Genomic DNA, 13,935 nt, shown 5'->3' on the forward strand with positions numbered 1-13,935 from the left:
CAGATGGTTCAGATACATGTTCACTTATAATGTGGGGTTTTGTGAGTCTAACATTTTCTACCATTGTGAATACCCAATGTTTCTGCCAAATCTCATGCTTATATCATTTTCTGGTCAATTTTTACATTTAGCTTCCCCACTAAAAGACAAACAATGCAGAGTTTGCTGAACACAGACAAAAGAAAAAAAGAAGAGACTTGCATACAGGAACCAGATTATTCAAGAACTTATGTACGTTTATTTAAAAAAAAAGTGAGAAAAATCAGTGATGGCAGAGGAGAAAAAACTGCTTTTCCATATCTGTGAGACGATTTCAGAGGGATTCTCATGGTTCTGGTTTTATACCGAAAGTCCTAGATCTTCCCAAGGCATGTGCTAATGTCCAAAATTTCCAAGTCAAATGCTCTCATTTGCCCCTGGACATTAACCCTACTGGGCCACAAGCGTCATCTGTTTTAATAAAAGACAAAACCATACAGGTAGTTAAGTCTCAACCACAGTAAGTCAGAACAAGAATACTAACAATATTAAATATATGTAAATTTAGCAGAAAATTGGGATACATTGCTTCCTTCATTTAATTTTATAAGTTATGCATGTATGCTGTGGTTTATTTAGCATTATTTTTCTATACATGTATTTCACTTTGGTTTTTGTTTATGCCTTATTTTACAATGTATACTTTTGTGAATTCCTTTTTTTATGTACATGCTGCTTTGGCATAATTTATTCTCTGTAGTGTACTGTTCTCATAGATGATTTTTAGGGCTGCAGTTCGATTTTAAATTTTAATCATGATTAATCACATGATTAGAAAATTTAAATCTTGCGATTAAAGGCAGGGGGACGTAGCCAGCCACCAATGCTGGCACTTCTCGAGCATGCTTGGGGAGTGCAAGAATCAGTGGCTGGAGGCACGCTTATGACTTCCTCTCGCCTGAGGCAATCTGAGTAGGAAAGAGCTAACTCAGGCAGTGGATTTCCTTGGCTGGTGGGACCTTCAGCCATCCCACCAGTCACTGAACAGGTACTTCAGCTATGGAGGGACTGAAGCCCAAAGTGGGGGGTCCAGATCCTCAAGACCCCTTCCCTATAGCTATGCTACTGCCTAAAGGCCCAATATCTTCCTTTCTCTCACCCTCAGTCACAACTCTCTCTCCTTCCCTCCCCTCTACCCAATATCTCTTCTCCCTCTCTCACACCCTGAGTCCAACACCTCTCTCTTTTTCTTCCTTCCCTCTACCCTTTCCAGGGTCTATTATCTGTCTCTTTCTTCCCTCCCTCCAAGTCCAACATCTGTGCTTCTTCCTCCACTTCCCTCCCTCCATTCTCCTCTCCCTCAGTTTGGCATCCGTGGTTTTCTCTCAATTCCCTCCCATCCCCCTCCGCATTGTCTGACGTCTTCCTTCCCTCTTGGACTTGCCTGCGGTTCTCTCTTAGTTCATCCCCACCCCCACCCCTGGTCAAAGCATCTTTCCCTCCCTTCCTAGACCTGCCCACGGCTCTCTCAGATCCCTCCCCCCCACCCAGTTACCTTTTGAAAAGTAGAACAGAAAAGCAGAAAGCAAACCTTGTGAAGAAAAACAAAATAGTTTTTTATTGGTTGTTCAAAGCTCCCAGGACTCATGGGGGCTCATTTTCAAAGTTCTGTACATTACTGTGGAACTTTGTAAGTGTAAGTGCTTTGAAAATACGCCTCAGTCATATTTAATTAAAAGTACAGGCTGCGTCAGAAGCAATGAAACCAATTGGTGTAAAGCTATAAACTTCACCAATGCTGATTGCAGATGTATCTCTTCCTGGGTCTGTTGCATCAGAAGGGGTGGGATGAATCAGAGGGAAAGGCCTGTTGCAGGCCACAGGCAGTCTTGTATGCCGCTGGTGCTGCAGAACCAAAGTCTTGCTTGCTTTTCAAATGGTACGCGGGGCGGGGGAGGGGGGGACTTGAGAGAAAGAGCCCTGGGCAGGTCCGGGACAGGAGGGAAATGAGGAACTTGAGAGAGCTTGATTTGAGCTTGTACAGAATGGCACTTCAAAACTTTAAGAGGGGAAAGTGTCAAAGTACAATAAGTGTCAGATTCTTACTGCACCTTAATCTATTGAGGGAGTCATCAACCATCAATACCTTTGGTCTGTCCCAGTGTGGCAATACTTATGTAAGGTGCAAATTTCCTTTCTGTGTAAAATCAGTCTTGTGGCCCATAAATGCATTGTGCAGTCATGGACCTCCCCTGAATCCCCCACATACTGTCATTGGCGGAACCAGGTCCATCTATTGGGGTTCTGGGAAGCCCAGGATGCACAGACTTCACTTAAAAGGAGGAAGCAGTTTTTGCTGGTGTGAGAACCATACTTGCAAAGTCTACACCCCTGTGGTCATAGTTTCCTGCTTAATGTGTTAGGCTAAGAGTAGGCACGAAACCCCTCAAGTAGTTCAGTACCGGAGGTTACTAACTCCCATGGTACAATAATAATGCAACTTGCGATCAACCTCACAAGTAGCGTTATTGTTCCCTTCCCAGAGCATCAAGCTGAAAAGCTATGGCCTGATGTCCCCCGGCCACTTCTCAAAGTGGTCAGTGCTCACGAGGAGCCTTCCCCTCCTCCCCCAATGACATCTCCCTGGGGCATGAAGAATCTCCCCTCTACCCTGAAACTCCCCACCAATGACATCCCCCTCACCCCCTAGGTTTACCTTCCTAATTCCTGCTGGCTGGTGGGTTCTTGGCAGGAGCGAGCCCCACTCACATCTGCCTTTCCCAGTACCAGGTTCAAAACGGCACCAGCAATCCCTAGTCTTGCAGTATTATTGCTACAGGTCAGGATGTTGGCCCTTATATAGCAGTTTGACCTCTAAAGGTGATACTGCAAGACTATTGCTTGGAGTCACTAGTGCCATTTTGAACTTAGTGCTGGGAGGGGCAGAAGCAAGCGGGATTGTTTTTGCCCTAACTCACTAGATACCAGGGATTAGGAAAATAGGCCTAGGGGGGAGGGGAGCTTCTCACTTTAAGCACAGAATTCCAACCACTTAGGAGTGACCCTGTTATGATATCAGTTTAATTTGTAACATAGTAGATGACGGCAGAAAAATACCTGCACGGTCCATCCAGTCTGCCCAACAAGATAACTCATACATGCTACTTTTTGTGTATACCTTACCTTGATTTGTATCTGTCTTTTTCAGGGCACAGACCGAAATCTGCCCAGCACTAGCCCCGCCTCCCAACCACCAGCCCCTTGATTTGTATCTTGTCAGAATTATGGAAATATGTAGCAGAACTATTAATTGTGCTGAAACAGATACCAATAGAAAATGCAGCTTTTAAAGACTTATTGGGACAGAATCATTATGGACTGGTCTGGCTTTCATCCAAGTCCCTCTTTCCCCTCCCTCTGGGAACACTTAACAAAGACAAAAGGGTACTGCTGCAAAGATCTCACCTCCCCCTTAACAAAAGACTATTCTCAAACAAACTCTGACAAATATAGGGACTGCTTCAAAAGGTTTTTAAACTTCCTCTGATCAAAGGCTTCCTGAGGGTGAACAAAGGATCAAGGACAACCAGTAGAGACAAGGAGACAGAAAAACTGTGGAGGTGCGAATCCACACACCTATTGACAAAAGGGAAGCATAAATAAAACCATTTGCTGGCTACCACAGACAAATCTTATCAGATCTGCCACAGAGGTCCAAACAGGAAGCCTTCTGCTTCAATAGACCATTTGTCAGCAAAATCCCAGACAGGAAGTCTTATGATGTCATAAAACATGAGACCAAGTGCAAATACCCAGGGTCCAGTGCAAACCCGGAAGAAAATGATCCAGGACATGCACTCATATTTCCCTGCATAAAAAGCCTGGAAACAGCCCAGCTCGCTCTCTCTTGGGATCTGCTGCTCTTGGGACCTGCTCCTCTCTGCTGAAATACATACACACACCCAGACAAGAATTCTCCAAGCAACAATCACAGCTTTGCAAGAAAAGTACTTCTTCAGCAGAGAGGATTCCTTCTTCACTCTCTCTCAGCTTCAACAATTCTGCAACAAAGACTTTTTTTCCCTGTAAGTTAACCTTTGATCTAGACCTGTTACCTTGTGGTTTTGCAGCACAAATTCTCTGCTCTAAGATTCTTAAAACTACCTCTCGCTGCAATTGCTGAAAACTGTATTATAAATAAACCCCTTTTGAAGCTAAATATATGGTCTGTTCTTTACATATGTTCTTTAAACCTGGTAATGAAGGTTAATGTAATCCAATAATATAGCATCTAATTCCTCTTATTCTTGCAATTGTGAATCTTATTACCTTAATTGGTAATTGGTGGAGAAATAACCAAAATATATCTTTAAAACTTATAAATACAGCACATGTTCATAAAATGATAAATATTAGTGAATGCTCTGGAGCAATTTCCCCAAATTAAATATTTCTTATAATGTTACAACCCAATACTCCCAGGAGAAAACAATAATGCTAGATTTATGATGGTGGTATTTTTCCATCCATAATGCAACTTGTGGTGGGGCTTTGCGGTTTAACCACAAGCTGCATTATTGAATTTACATAGTATTGAGACATTTTTGCATGCATTTACATCTCATTACTATGTAACCTACACTAACCTAAGCTCCTGTGTGTTACAGTAAGTGCCCTTTAATTAGCACTACAGGTCAAATAACACTTATGGCCATAATGCACCTTGATACTAGTCCCCTAAATAAATTAAAATGTAAAAGAATTGCTTGCCACTCAGGCTGAATAAAAGTAGTTAGCTGGCTGTACTAAATCAGTGTTACCTACTGCAAGGCCAGGGCGCCAGTGGCAGCTCCCACTGATCCAAAAAAATGACCCCAGTTCTTCCCCAATAAGCACTCTCCCCCCTACCTTATCCTAAGGCTTGCTGCTGGCACTATATCCATAACAATTGTTCTATTTTCTACCTGCGCCATGCATCTCTCTAAGCTTGAACTCCCCCACTTTTCTTATGAGACTCAAAAAACTGAAAGAATCAGGGCACCATGCAGTTCAAACTCACTGAGGAGTCAAGTGGTGCTGGAAGAAAATAAAATAGCTGTTCAAGAGACCAACCAGCCTCTACAGAAAATATATAAAGAATTACAAAACTGGAGCAAGGTCCAGTTTGAAGGGATTGTGGGCAGAGACAGAATGGTGAAAGCTGATTTGTGGTAATGCGAAACGAGACTGGGGGATTCAGATGGATAAATGTATAGAGGGAGAGGTGCTGTGGAAAATATGTATATGTGGGAGGGGGGAGGGTGATGGGCTAGGGGAGCATGTGGGGGATATGGACTTAGGAAAAGCCTAGGCAAAAAGAAGCAGAAGTATCCCCCCCAATAACAAAATAAGGCAAACCAAACAAAAAAGGGGGTAGACCAATGTAGTTCCAAAACAGGGTGTTTATTAACAGTTGATCAACTTTATGCAACAAGCTGTCCTGTATTTCAGCGTGCCACATGCATTTGCTTCAGGAGTCAAATAATTTCAAAGTTGATGAGTTAAAGTTGATAAAACAACAAAACGAAACATCCAACCAAACAGCATCAAAGATGTAGTCAAGAGTGTACAATAGCAAGTCATTGTTGTTGTTGTACAAAGTTGATCAACTGTTGCAATTACATTGTTCTACCCCCTCTTTTTGTTTGTTTTGCCTTAGGAAAAGCCAACATGAATCACTCTAAATGTATATAAGCACCTAAGCAGGTTACAGCAGAGGGGGAAGCCACCAGCTGTGTCATTGGAGGAGGAATCTCCTTGTGCTCAGTGTGCCACTCTCTTAGCCAGATGATCTTGATACGTCTATTGATGTTTTCAGCCAAAGTGACCCCCACTAGAAAAATCATGAAAATTCCATCTATATATGGGAAGTCCTGTGCTGAAAGGGATTTTTTTTTAATTATTAGATTATACATATATAACCAAGTAATCAACAAACTTGTACAGAAAATAGAAAGGAAAAGGAAGGAAACTGCCCTTCCATACTATCACAAAGGAAAACAAATAGGATAAAAACAATATAATAATCCTCTTAAAGTCCACAAAAGGGGATCTTACAGAAATTACAAATCCCTATATGAGTATCCTTCCTCTAATCTAGTTACAATACAAAGTATCAATTATCAAGTAACTACCTCACCTATTAAATAATTTCAATGTTTCTTTAATGAAAATTCTCAATTATAAAAATATATAAAAACTTCTCATTCACCTAATGTTAACTCAACACTCTCATTCTCACCATTCATTCCACATACCTACTTTAATTATTACCCTTCATGTGAGTTCAAACAAACATTGGATTATTTAAACATCTAATATCTCAATTCTTCCCTCCATGTGTCGTATCTCCACTCGATTGCCAAATATCCATTTTCCACACAAGGAATATTTTTTTCACACAGAAAATATTTCAACCCACGGTTCTTCAATTAGTGTCCATATTTCTCAGATACTTGAACCCCATTCCACTGACTGTAGTTCCTACATGTATCTCAAACAGTGCCTTATCTTTCCGATGTAATCTTCTTCATACAGCAAATGTTCATACTGCTGTTCCCTCGGTTCTATCCATTGCATATGTTCTCAGTTTTTATCCACATCACTTTTAACAATGTCAAACTCAAAAGGAAAAAACCAACAACAAAGAAAATACATAATTTATGGCCTAAACAACAATGACAATCTTGATTCTTGAATATAATGTACCTCTTAATAACTCTAAGCAGTGGTGTGCTGGAGCCGGCTCGCTCCGGCTCGCAAGATCCGGTTGTTAAATTTTGCCCGGACTTGCGAGCTGGTTGTTGGAAAGGGCGAGCTGGCTCTCCCTCCCTCTGCCCTCCGGATCCGGTCCCTCACAGATCATACCTTGACTATCAAATTCTTCGGGGCAGGCAGTGTTGCCTGCCCGCTGCTATCGCTGACTTTCCTCCGCCGCCTGTTTGCGCTTTAAAAATGGCCGCCGAGACTTCCAGAGGCGGCCTCGCGAGACTTCTGTAAGTCTCGGCGGCCATTTTGAAGCGCGATCGGGCGGCGGAGGAAAGTCAGCGATGGCAGCGGGCAGGCAACACTGCCTGCCCTGAAGAATTTGATGGCCAAGGTAGGGTCAGTGAGGGACCGGATCGGGAGGGAGGAAGCAGGAGAATTTGTGAAACAAGTCGGGAGGGGGTGGCAGGGGAGAGGAGGGTCACTGGTGGGCATGGGTGGATGGAGGACAGGGGAAAGAAGGGTCACTGCTGGGCATGGGTGGATGGAGGGCAGGGGAGAGGAGGGTCACTGGTGGGCATGGGTGGAGGGCAGGGGAGAGGAGGGTCACTGATGGGCATGGGTGGATGGAGGACAGGGGAAAGGAGGGTCACTGGTGGGCATGGGTGGATGGACGACAGGGGAAAGAAGGGTCACTGGTGGGCATGGGTGGATGGAGGGCAGGGGAGAGGAGGGTCACTGCTGGGCATGGGTGGATGAAGGGCAGGGGAGAGAAGGGTCGCTGGGTATGGGTGCATGCTGGGCAGGGGAGAGGAGGGTCACTGCTGGCCATGGGTGGATGGAGGGCAGGGGGAGAGGAGGTGATAGAGAATAAATGCTGGACATGGATGGAGGGGAGGGAAGAGTGAGGAAGGAGATAAGATAAGGGAAAAGGAAGAGAGGAGAAAAACTGCACATGGATGAAGAAAATAGGCAGAAGCTGAGGACCAGAAATGAAGAAGAAAGGAGGAAAGGAAAGAAATAAACGGAAAGGAAGCCCTGGAAACGGAGTTAAGAGGACAGATAGCAGCAGAATCGGATACTGGGCCAGCATGATCAGAAAAACAGTCACCAGACAACAAAGGTAGAAAAAAATAATTTTATTTTCATTATAGTGTTTGGAATATGTTCCCTTTGAGAATCAGATGCTCAACATTAAAAGTTTATATTTATTTACTTATTTATGGCATTTTATCCCACATTAAACATGAATTAGATTGGAACCTGGGATCATTTAATTTTTTTTTTCCTGGAGAGAGTAATGCATTGCCCCCCCCCCCCCCCACCCACTGGCTATAGCCAGCTCTGCAATTTTGGGGGGGCGCAGAGGTGGATGGGGGGGGGGGGGGGCGCCAAGGTGGACCGGGGAGAGAGCCTGTTGTTAAAAATTTACCAGCACACCACTGCCTCTAAGTAGGGGGCACATTCACTAACTGTAAAGGAAATTTATTATCAAGAAGTGTTTTAAATATATCGAATCATAGAATACATATCTAACATTTTGAAACTTAACCAGTTTACCGGATATCACAAGAAAAATTCACCACCATTTTGTTGAACTCACAGGCAGAGATCCAGGAAAGGTTTACGTTTCTGCTGGGTTACCCTGCCCACATCATGAAAACACCATAATTTCTGGCCCATATACAAAACCACTCTATTCTTGGAAAACAGTACAAAATTAAGTTTTTATCAGTTTCAGACATGAAGGACACTAATAGTGTCGCACGGGCCTCCACCAAGTCCTGAGAGGTATCCAAAAACTCGGACACATTTAAATTATAGGGGAACAGCTTTCAATCCAGCATTTTAAATCCACTCTAGTTGTTCCCAATGGCTGTCTCTTCTTAGGGAGATAACAGATCTTATTTATAGAAGGAAGTGACTTCACGGGCAAGTTCAAGATCTCTAACATACACTTTTTAAACAGTTCTCTAGCTGATAATATCTGAAGTTTAGGGAAATTCAGAAAGCTAAGATTACAAGCTCCCATGATATTTTCTAGTTGTTCCAACTTAAACTGGATAGCCTCCCAGCATTTAATCAATTTCATTTGCCCTGCTGAGAGACTAACATCTTCCTCCAAACCCTTCATTTTACCACTATTGTCGTCAGATGATGTTTCAACTTTGACAACTCTTGATGTTACACTCTTCAACGCATGCTTCACTTTGTTCAGCCTGTTTCTCACAATTTTGGTTAGTGAAGTTATTGCCCTCCGAATAGAAGTAAGGGTAATCTGGCTGGCTCTTCCACTGCCTTGGTCGATCCCAGTTCCCTCACCATACCTCCTGCAACGGACCTAAGACCGCCAGCTGCTTCCAGTGGGAGCAGTTCCTCTGGCTCCTTTTCCTCTCCCATATCCTCCATGGGGGGGGGGGGGGGGGCAGATCTAGACCCCGTCGTGAGTCCGACTGTTTAAAGGACACCACACTGCTGCACCTTGCGCTCCAATCACCCCCAGTGGGGTTAGTGAGATGCTCACCAGGGGTTGGAGGCGGGATGAGCGACAAGCCTTCAAGCAACGCTGGCTCTCCCTGCGCCAGAGAAGCAACAAGGACACCTCCAATCCCCAGCTGGGGAATCACGGCATAGCGCAAAATTGAAGTCTGCACCAAAGCAGAGGTACCAGGTAAGGTTTCCCTTACTGTCCCACTCTTAAGCTTGTCCAAACAGAAAAGTTAAAGAAAATAGTCGGTCATCTTGGATTTCCACACTCCCTGAAAGGGATTTTAATGTCTCTTGGATATAACTGAGGCCATAGCCACCCCAGGGGTATCAAATACTCCTAGGGCTGCTCAAGCTCCTCTACACCGTGGTTCAGCAACCCCCAAGTGGCCAGCATCACCCTTTCCCTTCTGCACCTTCCCACACCAAGCTTGCCAGCGTTTCATATTCCCTACCCTACCCCCTTTCCCTCCTGCTTCCTTGCTGCTGACATTGCCCTACTTTCTCCTGATCAGCCCTGATCTTACAGAAAACCCAAGATACATGACAGACCTCAAAGACCTGTCAACCAGAAACGCAACAAGATCAGCACGAACATACTAAATCTTCACTACTACAAATCAACGTATGCATCCAGCTTTTCCTATTTAAGCGCACAACTATGGAATGCACTGCCAAAAATAGTAAAAACAACATACAACCACCTAAATTTACGGAAAGAACTGAAAACAAACCTGTTCAGAAAGGCATATTACACCGACCCAACATAAAAACCTGAGCACCTGCAACACAACAAAACCAAAAATCGTAATGGACACCAGTGGCGTAGCCACAGATGGGCCCACCCACTTAGGGCTCAGGCCCATCCAACAGTAGCACATGGTCATGAAAATGCTGCTCTCCACAATACTGGCACCGTTGCATGCTCAGTTTTCAGTGCATGCCTGCTGCAGACTACCAAGGTGGAGACTGGAGAGAAGCATTTTCCCACCAGCTGAGATATTTTTTTGATGTGGGGGTGGGGGAGAGAACATTTGGTGCCCACCCACTTCTTGGCTAGGCCCACTCAAAATCTGCTGTCTGGCTACGCCCCTGATGGACACACCCCAACTCCCCTCTTCCTCCCTAAGTTCCCTAATTTATCTACCTTACATGAACCTATTCTACTACAATAACACCTGTATTTGTTATTCCAGAACTGGCGAATGCCACTACGGTCCTATGTAAGCCACACTGAGCCTACAAATAGGTGGGAAAATGTGGGATACAAATGTAACAAATAAACAAAATAAATAAATAAATAAAACGGAGCAGACCGTGTAGGCAAAGGCCCATACTCAAGCACTGCCATTTCCCCACCCTCCTGAGACAGATTGTCAGAGGAGGGATTTGATTCAGCAGTGCTTGAGCACAGACAGGGCCCAAACACTGCTCAGGTTTGTTTAAGCTTTAGCCCAGGCTAGAAGCAAGTAGGGGGGAGGTGAGGGGAACAGGGAAGGCTTTCTTATGTGCTGGAGCTACGTTATACTCCAAATTTTACTGTCCTAGATGGGTGCCTAGTGGTTTGGTGCCAAAGGGATTTACCCCATCTAACTATTGTGCGATTTTGGGTCAGTTTGTGTGTTTTGTAAATTTTTTTTCTTTGTGCACAACATTGCCTTTGGGGACAGGGGAGGGGAATACTCAAGGCTGTACAATGCAGAAACATATAAGCAAACACATGGGGTTTTCCCTTCAGAAGACACTGATTGGTTTTATGGATGGCTTTGTTTTGTTCAGCAGATTGTGCTGGTAATGAGACCACAGAGGCTGATGTCATTGTAGCAGAGGCTTGTAATGGATTAAGGCTAAGGAAGGGACCACTGTGGTGGAAATGGTAATATTTTTAGGAACCTGGACTCAGCTGCCTCAACACCTGCCAAGGTCCCCGCAGTTGTTCTGGCTACCTCTTTGGCATCCACATCAGGTGCAAAGGAAGTTTCTGCACATATCACTTTAGTTTCTGTCTAGCATGTCGTATAAGATTTAAGGATTAGAGAGTAAAGTTCAGACTACTCAGGAGAAGCTTGGGACATGTGTTACTATTCAATCTTGATGAAATGTTATCCTAAGTATTTATAAGCTGTTTTAACCCTAAAGTCAAGGTCCACAGCAGGATATCAAGTTAAGAAGCTGATGAACATCAGAATAAGTATGAAGATATAAGTAAGGATCAAATTTCCAGCTTAATGCAATTAAAATTTCCTGATATGATTTCCAAAACTGTTAAAATGCTAGAACACAGGTCAAACATCAATAGAATGAATAGGAGAGAACCTCTTTTGAACACTGCATTTTAATGAAGCATCCATTTGAAGATCTGATATGTTGCATTTTAGACAAACTACAACCAGCAAAAAAAGGAGGTGTTAAGTATAGAGGCGGTGAGGGAATGATTATATATTACAATACAATTATACAGAACTTCAGATTCCAATTTGTACAGGTCGAAGATGGAACACTAAGTAGGAGGGGCCACAAAGCACATGACGGGGAGCAGAGCAATCACATTGAATGCCGTTGTAGGTATCCAATGAGGTCATATTGTTTTGTGGATGAAACAGTGAAGGGGTGGGACCAAGAAGATCACTTTTCCTGACTGGGCTTTAATAAAGGATGAGATTTGTTGTCTCTGGTAGTTCAAGGGAAGGCTCTCCAAGGCTGCACAGCATTAAAATGATACAATAAAAAAATATAAAACAATTCTTGCTCTCTGCTTTTAGATCTCAGTATTTTAATCATTTGTCATTTCTCACTTGATCATAACACTTAACAACTGAGCAGTAAAATGGGAGACCTGACCACTAGGGGATGCATTATCCTCTTGCACCAAGGATATGTCTCCAAGAACTTCTGCCCAGGTGGAGTTAGCACAGCTGTTGTAGTTGGTGATTCGATCATTAGGCATGTAGGTAGCTGAGTGGCTGGTGGACGTGAGGATCGCCTGGTCACTTGCCTGCCTGGTGCGAAGGTGGCAGACCTCACGCGTCACCTAGACAGGATCTTTTGATAGTGCTGGGGAGGAGCCGGCTGTCTTGATACATGTGGGTACCAATGACATAGGAAAATATGGGAGGGAGGTTCTAGAAGCCAAATTTAGGCTCTTAGGTAGAAAGCTGAATTCCAGATCCTCCAGGGTAGCATTTTCAGAGATGCTCCCCATTCCATGTGCAGGACCCAAAAGGCAGGCAGAGCTCCGAAGTCTCAATGTGTGGTTGAGACAATGGTGCAGGGAGGAGGGATTTAGATTTGTTAGGAACTGAGTGACATTCTGCGAAAGGGGGAGACTCTTTCAAAAGGATGGCCTCCACCTTAACCAGGATGGAACCAGGATGCTGACACTAACTTTTAAAAAGGAGATAGAGCAGCTTTTAAACTAGAATGGGGTGGGGGGGGGGGGGGGGAGCCCACAGTCACCCAGGAGCGAATGGTTCAGTGTAGAGTATCCTTGAAGGATACTATTGAAACAGGACATTTAGGGAATCCCAGTACAGAGGTTTCAACAATGCTGAAAGTAAGCCAGGGGTCCTTAATGAGAGAGCATGATAAAGGATGCACATGATCCCCCTTCAACTTCTAAGCAGCTTGTAGATCAAAGGAAAAAAAAACACACAATTTGTAGTGCCTGTATACAAATGCTAGAAGCCTAAAAAATAAGATGGGAGAATTAGAATATATAGCACTAAATGATGAGGTAGATATAATAGGCACCTCAGAGACTTGGTAGAAAGAGAACAATCAATGGGATACTGTATTAACAGGGTACAAATTGTATCGCAGATAGAGAAGATTAAATTGGAGGGGTGGGGGTGAGGGTTGCACTATATGTTAAAGAGGGAATTGAGTCAAATAAAATAAACATTCCACATGACACAGAAAGCAGCATGGAATCATTATGGATACAATTTCCATGTGTGAAGGGAAGGAGTATTCTTGTAGGGCTGTACTACCATTTGCTGGGACAGAACGAACAGATGGATGAAAAAAATGGTTACAGAGATCAGGAAAGCAGGTAAATTGCGCAACGCTATAATAATGGGTGATTTCAATTACCCCGATATTGACTAGATAAATATTACATCAGGGAGTGCCAGGGAGATAAAACTTCTAGATGTAATAAATGACTGATTCTTGGAGCAGCTGGTCCAGGAACCGACAAGAGGGGGAGCCATTTTGGATCTGGTCCTTGGTGGCGTGCAGGGCATAGTGCGAGAGGTGGTGGTGTTGGGTCTCCTGGGAAACAGTGAACATAATATGATCAAGTTTGAGCTACTATCTGGGATGAACCTGCAAAGGAAATCTACTGTTGCTGCATTTAATTTTCGAAAGGATAACTATAATAAAATGAGGAAAATGGTTAAAAAAAAACAATTGAAAGGCTCGGCTGCAAAGATTAGGACACTAATGTGCATATTTTCAAAGCACTTAGCCTTCCAAAGTTCCATAGAAACCTATGGAACTTTGGAAGGCTAAGTGCTTTGAAAATATGCCTGTAAACCAGGCATGGATGTTACTCAAAAATACCATCTTGGAAGCCCAGTCCAGATGCTTTCCACGCATTTGTAAAGGTAGAAAGAAAAGAAAACAGCCAGCATGGTTAAAAGGTGAAGTAAGAGAGGCCATTACAGTCAAAAGATTGTCCTTCAAAGACTAGAAAAAGGAACCAAATGAAGAAAATAAGCACTG

The 13,935-nt window shown here is 43.6% G+C and overlaps 1 protein-coding gene across 3 annotated transcripts in view; it reads right to left on the minus strand.

Moving 5' to 3' along the window:
* Window positions 1-225: 225 nt before the first annotated feature.
* Window positions 226-13,935, minus strand: part of CXXC1 (CXXC finger protein 1) — a 79,993-nt gene continuing 66,283 nt past the window's right edge. For all 3 annotated transcript variants that reach the window (XM_030193915.1, XM_030193913.1, XM_030193912.1), the window contains one exon: window positions 226-450. The gene's annotated coding sequence lies outside the window, so the exon portion shown is untranslated. The remainder of the gene's footprint in view (window positions 451-13,935) is intronic.

This window comes from Microcaecilia unicolor, chromosome 2 (assembly GCF_901765095.1).
Source record: "Microcaecilia unicolor chromosome 2, aMicUni1.1, whole genome shotgun sequence".
Taxonomy (NCBI): Eukaryota; Metazoa; Chordata; class Amphibia; order Gymnophiona; family Siphonopidae; genus Microcaecilia; species Microcaecilia unicolor.